This window comes from Rhagoletis pomonella, unplaced genomic scaffold (genome assembly GCF_013731165.1).
Source record: "Rhagoletis pomonella isolate Grant_MI unplaced genomic scaffold, Rhpom_1.0 Rhpom_scaffold_00495, whole genome shotgun sequence".
Lineage (NCBI taxonomy): Eukaryota > Metazoa > Arthropoda > Insecta > Diptera > Tephritidae > Rhagoletis > Rhagoletis pomonella.
In genome coordinates, this window is record NW_023459049.1 from 1 (window position 1) to 8,244 (window position 8,244).

Genomic DNA, 8,244 nt, shown 5'->3' on the forward strand with positions numbered 1-8,244 from the left:
ACTTAGTAAAAACTTTTTAAAGGGTCGCAAATCAAACCTGCGCCACGGTGACAGGTAATAAGATCAACGGAAATAAGGTCCATTGACTTTATTTCCCACCCTGGTGCGAAATAAAGTCAATTGACATTACTACCCTTTTAAAAACGAAATAAAATCCAATGACATTATTTCTCTTTCAAACATTAAATTTGCTTAGCTTCGCGGCGGCCCGCGTCAGCGCGCCACACCGCGCCCCGCGTACCTCACGCAACCGGCGCGCACACCACGTCACGCTACGCCGTGGCCCCACGGCCCTCCCTTCCCGGTCTCCCGCCATCCGGTAACGCAGGTAGATTTATTTTTTGTATACGTTGAAATAAAATTTTTATATATTTTAAACATCGACGGCTTATATTCAATAATACCCTCTATCTGCACACTTTTCACAGAGATGAGATTCTGATATTAAAATCCACCTAAGCTTTAACTGTAATCGGTGATATTAATGTTACCTTATATAACGACAGGTAATAAGTCCCAGATGGTTTCTAAAATCACAAATTAGTTTTTGTGCAAATTGCAGATAGAGGGTATTAATGAATTGAAGCCCTCGAAATTTCACATTTATATATTGGAAGCAGGGATGCCAACTTGGCTCAAACCGTGCTATTTATCCCTATTTTACTTCCAATGGCACTTAATTTTTCAATTTGGCACACAGTGCCAAAATGGCACTTTTGTAAAAAAATAACATTTCAATTCATTTTTGTGAACCCCTTTGCGTGCACCTCTTTTTCTCAACTAAAATTTTCTAATTTATAAAAGCTATTCAACTGGTTTATCTTATTTTATCATTGCACTTTTGTTTTGAAAATGTGGCCTTATTTTATTGGTAAATGTAAATAATTAAAAGGAATGACACATTTTTTGGCACTTTTATTTTTCTATTTGGCACATTTTGGGACTTTTTTATCCTCAATATGGCACCTCATATCTAAGGATAGTTGGCAGCCCTGATTGGAAGATATCTGCTGTGTTTTGGCAACAACTTGTCTGCAGTAAAAAAGCATATAATTTGTGTTTCAAAAGTGTGTGAAAACCAATCAATTAACTTATATGATCTCGGTTCCGATATTAAATAATCAATAATTGTTTATACCTGCATTTTGGCACATTGCTCGTTGAATGTGCCATCTAATAAATAGTTTCGTCGTTCTCCTTAGCTGCTTTTAAATGATGTCGTCACAAATTGCTGGCGGAGACATGAATACAGTGTACGAAAATTCTTTTTCTATAATTGTTTCCTTATAGAAAGGTTGGTTTCTTTTCTACCTTAGACTTTCCGAATTCGTTCAAAATATGCTAATTTAAAACACAGAATTCTTTCAGTGTTCCTGCGGAGTTTTTGGACATGGACTGTTTCTTCAAGTTAATAGTGTTCGCTTTATTTGTAAGTTATGGATCATTTCTACACTCTTTCTTCAAATATTTCTCGTATTCCAGCTGTGCGCAGGCGTTTAGTTTTTCGCATCGTGTTTTTACATATTCGTAATTTAAATTTTTTTAATAAAATCAATTGGATTAATATCACAACACTGAGGATTTGGCAATAACCTTTTTCATCTACTAAAAAACAACTTTTACGGGGCAATGTTTATTGTAAGAACAACATTTTTCTCTATGAATCGACATACTTTAAACATTGTTGACGCTATTTCCATTTGAATGAGGAAATAGCGTCAATGACTTTATTTCCAAATTTTTTTTGACTTTATTTCGCTTTTGAAAAGGCAATAATGTCAATTGACTTTATTTCGCACCAGGGTGGGAAATAAAATCAATTGACCTTATTTCCGTAGATCTTGTTACCTGTCACCCTGCGCCACTATATAACTACTCGCTCGAGGCTACAAGCTTGAAAAACTTGAAACTTGAAAAAAAAAATTGTAAATTCTTTTCGATTGACACTGCATCAGTTGAGAGGACTTTCAGTTATATTTATTTATTTTTATTGCGTTGCAATAATTACTTTTTGAGAACTTCATCGCAAATAGTGATGGCAAAAAAAAATTAATAATCGATTAATCGGCTAATTGATTAATCGAAAGCATTCGATTAATAATAGCAATTAATCGCAAGAAATTAACCGATTAATCGGTCATTTCGATTAAAATCGAAAATTAATAAACACCATTTATAAGTTATAAAAACTGACTTACACCCCGTGTCAAAATTATAGCGCACGACAAGATTTGTTTTTGTTATTTAATTTTAGTCACTTTTTTCTGAATGTGGCTTATTCTTTAGCAAAAAAACGTATAAATATAAATATATATCAAACTTTGTGCAATATTAAAAAAAATAAACAAAAAATTCCAGCTTTTTAATTACATTTCTTAGAAAGATTTTCAGTATGCAGCTTTGTAGCCCATTAAATTTTTGTATGAAAAATTCCAAGACTGAAGTATCTGGAACTTACCGCTGATTTTTGGTATTTTTCTGTTTGGTAATGGTGTTGCTTATATTCTTCCATATAAAAAAGAAGAAAATGCGCAACACCGAATTCGGAAAATAAAACGAAAATACGTGCATACCTGGGTAGTGATTTTTTAGTAGCTATTTAGGTTAAGCTTGTGTTGCGGTTTTTGGCAAAAATATCATTTAAAAAATTTGCAGATTACGGGATTGTAAAAAACATCCCAACTTATTTTGATTCATACATTATTGTGTGAGTAAATTGGTAAATTTTTGATGGTTTCTTTTCGATTATTTTGAAAAATTAATCGGTTAATCGCTCGATTAATCGAAAGGAAAATTTCGATACAATTAAATCGTTAACCGAATATAATCGGTTATTCGATTAATCGTGCCATCAATAGGGCTGCAAATGTCGGATGTATCTTCCTGACTTTCATCTTCACAATCTAGCATCATGGCACAATCGTTGTTTAAACACCGTTTTTTCCAAAGAATTCTTCATTCTCATTCTTTTGGTTGTTTCGGAATTTGGAGAACCTGTCACGTCATCAGCGTTTTTCGATTTTAGTTTTTGTAATTCCTTGTTAATGCTTTCTTCTGTGACTGGTTAGATATACGTCTGTGCACTTGCACAATATTCCAGGGACCGAAAATAGCAGTTATTTTTTCCGAGTTAAATTTGGCCAATATTTTTTATTCCGAAATAAACGTCCTATCCGGATAATAAAGAAACCAAACCAAACCTTATCCAAATTAAATAAATTTGATATCATATGAAAGAGGATTGAAAAAGCTTTTAAACATAAATACATATTTGACCCAATGTTTGCTCTGTGGTAAATAATTAAAATTTTTTATTGAAATATTTTTCAATGTGTGGCTTTCTTCGTTTAGACATATCAGTTTTGAAGCTATTTAAGGCCTCTTTCATTGGAAACTTGTTTAATTTGGATAAGCGGTTTGTTTATTATCCGGAAAGTACTTTTATTTCGGAATAAAAAATATTTGGCCAAGTTTAACTAATAAAAAAAAGTGTAATTTTCGGTCCCTTCAATATTGGCATTCGCAAAAGATCCGCATTGATTTCTGCGAATGCGAATGTTAAAATTAATGCGGAAGCTCCGCGTTTGCGAATGCGAATACGAATATTCGCAACAACCCTGGTTCGAATTACCGCACTGATTTTTGCACTCTCTCCAGCTGATTAATAATGTCGCATTGTCCTGTGCCCTCGACCACTCAATGACACCATGCGTGAGGTAAGAATATTTTCTTTAAAAATATTTCAAGTACAAATTTTTTTTGTTGAAATCGCCGCTTATACAGATTTCCTTGACGAGGTCCACCTCATGGAGGCACTGAATTGAGAGAAAATATTCTGCTTGGAGTCATAAAAGTGAGAAACTTTGATTTCCTAATGTACAATCATACACTTGTATATACATTCTTATGTATTTTCATACATACGTACGTTAATACAAATATTCATACATAGCCGTCGTGACCTCTTACAATCTCTTTTAATCACATACATACATAACTGACCTACTTTGGCACGCAAATTTTTTCACGTTTTTCATAGTCATTCATCAAAAGAGCAAATATGTACATAATTGCGCACCTGTACAAACTGATTGCCGGCAAAATGCCGGTTAAAGTTTTTGGCGCCCAAATTTTTTCCATACAGATGTATAATATGCATGTAAAAGTGTACAGCACAAATGACCAAAATCGGCCACAGAAAACAATAAAAAATATTAATAAAAAAGCAAACAATGAGTAAAAGCAGCAATGAAATGAAAATTGAGTCACTGAAGGGACGAAGTGTAACGCATGCGAGCGAAATTGCCGGCAAAAGGAAGCTATAGAAAACTGATACAATACATTTTTGGCACATTTAAATGGCCTTCGCATGCTAGAGCGAAACCAATTACAACGAAATTTCAAGGCCACGCAGCAATAACCCATTCGACATTTCGCCAATTTGCCACGCCACGACCAACCTTCAACATGCATACATACTTTGCTCTTGACAGCAGTTACTACGTATGTATATACACACATTTGTAACTAGCTTACGGCTCTACCAACATTGCTGGGACCACATCGTCAGCGAACCGCCCAATCACCCACATACACGCTCACACCGACCGTCATATGAATGCCTACACGTTATCACATCACATGGATTGCGCCGCTGCCACGAATCGCATGTAAGACCGTTGTTAAAACTCGCCGTCCAATTACGAGTACTTCGCCTGCGACGATAACAAAATTCACATCAGCCACCCAAGCAGAAGCAGCAACAGCGGGCATAACAGTTAATAGAGGATGCCCATTAGCTTCACTCTCTGGAAGCTGTGCTATCGTTAAGCGCCGCCTTCATATTCTGCAAGCTGTCGTGAATATCCTGCCGCCCATACCGTCATGTCTCCCCGGGCGCGCTCCTGCTAGTACTCGGCAAAGGCCGGCTCGGCCCCAGTAAGCACACACAACAACCAAGTGCCAACAGCGCTGCGTGCCTGGCATTCCTACCTACTATCCGCCTGCTTAACGGAATTCCTTTAATTTTTGATAACTTTTACTTTTCTTTGACCTAAAAAGCAGTTACATGCGAAGAATAAGACGAAGCAAAAACGTTCGCCACGAAAAAGGAAAATTCGAAATACATAAATGACGAAAGCGAATGCTCGAAGGAGCGCCGTGTGTTGTTTGTCTGTAGCGTTGAAGGGCGCGTGGTATCCGTAGAATGGTAGATTGGAAAATATATTTGCGCTTTTTCGTTGGGCCATGACCAAAAGAAAAAGAGATTAAAGAAAGCACAACGAAGACAATACACGCTGACAAGGAATGGCAAGTTGGTTTTATTATATATATTTGTTCCACGTGTTGGTGTGGTGTTGCCGTGTGGCTGGGTTGGTTAGCTGGTCTGAAAAGCTGCTGGCAACTGCAATGCCGGTTGAATGTCGCGCCGAGACTTGAGCACAATTCCCAACGCAAACTCACATAAATTCGCCTCGGGCTTGGAGTGGCAAGCAGTAAGCCAACTGTCCTCATATACACGCACTTACTCACACTCGTATACATAAAAATTATTTATGTACATTGAAGTGCTTGTGGAAATGAGTATAGTGCCAAAAAACCTAACGGAAGCTGGTCGTCATTGCCACCACCATCAGCCCAATTCGCACACCAAAACGGTAGTAAACGAAGCAGAACCACCAACATTAAATGAAGAGTAGCTGCCTTTCGAAGAGAAGACTCAAATGTTAGCTTACATACTTACTTGTGCATGTACCTTCATACATATCTACACACAAACAAATTTGGAAACGGGAGCGGATTCTGTGGACAAATTTCGAAGTGCCGAATATACACCTGGATGAATTTGTTTCGTCTTAAATTTTGCCTTTTTTGTATAATTTTTTTGTGGTCGGGCGTGGCGTCTCAACTGAGAGCTTAAAGAATGGCTTTACCGCATGATTTGTGGTGCACAAAATCTCTAAAAAAAGACGGTCATATCGTTAATACCTTTCCGAAGAAGAAACATCATAGAGGCATGTATTTTAATAAAATCGTGGGGATTGTGAAGTCGCAAGCTTTCTGACTCTAGGCTAAAAAAATCTACCTAACCAAGAAATTCTAAGTCAAAATCCTAAAACGGATAAGTATAAACATTGGTACACAGACGGTTGGTCAGATTATCGATCCACTGTAATTCAGGCCAGAGGGGTTAGCAATCTTGAACTACAGTAAAATAAACATTAAAAAGATATCCTTCAAGTCTAACCATCTCCTATATTCTTGCATGGAGGAATCACGGTGACAGAGTTCTGATTACGAAGGCAAAGTAGGATTTTCGTTTTTTTTTTGTAGACCGGAACTATTTTGGTGTCTCAGTAACTATTTTTTCAGACTTTTAATTTTTTTATTAAAAAAGATTTACTGTCCTTAAAAGTATTTGCGTGTTGCTTGATACCCGCATTGAAATATTTCATGTTTTGATCAATTTAATTAAATACAATTTTTCAAATTGGTGGCAGCCCTCCTTAAAAATGTTTTCGGCAGAAAACTTTCCTAAACCTCTTCGGTTTATATTGCAATATTTTGTTTATCTTATCAAAGAAATTTAATTAAAATTATAAAACATGTAGCAATCTCCACAAAAATATTTTCAGATGTAAGCCTTCTTAAACCTCTTTCTTTTGACAGCCATAGTGCAATATTTACTTTTTCTTATCAAATTACTTAAACAGCAATTTTCAAACAGGTGACAACTCGCTGTATATTTTATTTTATGTTAGACCTCTAGCAATACATCGGAGGAAACTGCTTTAAATCCCATGCATTAGTTTTCAAGTGATGCGCGTACAAACATACAGACAGACGGACGTGCAGAGAGACAAACACACTAAAAATTCTAAAATTTGTTGATTTGGCTTCTATTGCTCTAATAAAGACCACCCATATTAATTTTTCTTTAATATCTATAATGTGCAGACATCGGCTTGTTCCAATTTTGTTATATGTATAGATCCGGACACCGTCGTCCGCTACGGTGTAGTGGTTAGCAGTGCGCGCTACCAATCCGCAGGGCCTGGATTAGGCGTATCCTGTTAGTTCCAGTGGAGTTATCGGCGCTGTATTATACCTCTTTTTTTTAAAAGCACAAGTGGACCATCTTGTTACGTCACAAAGTGGCCTTTGCATCATGTCGCACATTGTATGTGTGGATTTGCGTACGCGATAGCGCAATATCAACTTTGGCGCCACAAAGAACTTGCTTAAAACGTCCCTGTTTCTTCTTGTTATGGAAGCGGGTATGGGTTTCGTAGCACAAACTCAGGGGTGATTGATTGCAAGGGCAGAACGATAGCTTACCAAATGCGGGTAAAATTGGAAAAGCACAGAAGCACACAATTCAACTGTGTATTCACATTAACATACACACACACTCACACACCCAGCTCTTAAGAACGATTGGAAAACAAAGACCTTTTCAAGGGTACGAAAGTAAGCAGCGTACGCCACCATTTACTGTACTTCAGTACGTTACATACATACATATGTATTTATCGTGCAGATGAGTTGAAAAAAAGTTGGCGAAATTGACCCTGCAAACTAAATTGAGCTTATGCAGACTACCGAATACGAAATATGTACACAGTCTCGGAAAGGTTTAAGCTCGGTTGCCACCATTCTGTGTGCGAAACCAAAAAAAAACTGCAGATGCCTTGAATACTGTTGGGATAGTACATTTACCTGTTATTCGCCATGCAAATACAACCTCGATTTTATAACGCAATAGCTGAGAAATTTTCTGAATGTAATCGTATATTTAATTTCAATTTCAAGAGAACTTTCTTATAGGGTAGAGAAAAAAATATGTTTTTATAAAAAGTTTAAACTTTCCTGGACTCTCGCTCATTAGCGTTTTGATGGTTGTGCCACCCTTCTATCCGTGGCAGACTACTACTTTAAGGTCTCGAAAGAATTGGCCTCCTTTTTGTGATGTTCATTTATCTTTTACCGAGCGATCAGTATCTCTCAATGGGCCTTAAAATATGTTCGAATATAAATATAATCTCAATCAAAGCTCGTTTTTAATCACCCCGTTTACATAGGCAAATCTCAGATTATTAGCTGTCAAATTTGTTGTGCTTATTATTCTTACTTTTCAAGGAAACATCACCGTGATCACTTTTTTCTGCTATATTAAGCAATTGAAATATAATTTAGCTTGGTATTAAAAATACCTTTGCAAACCTCTTTTACTTTCTAGCGTCC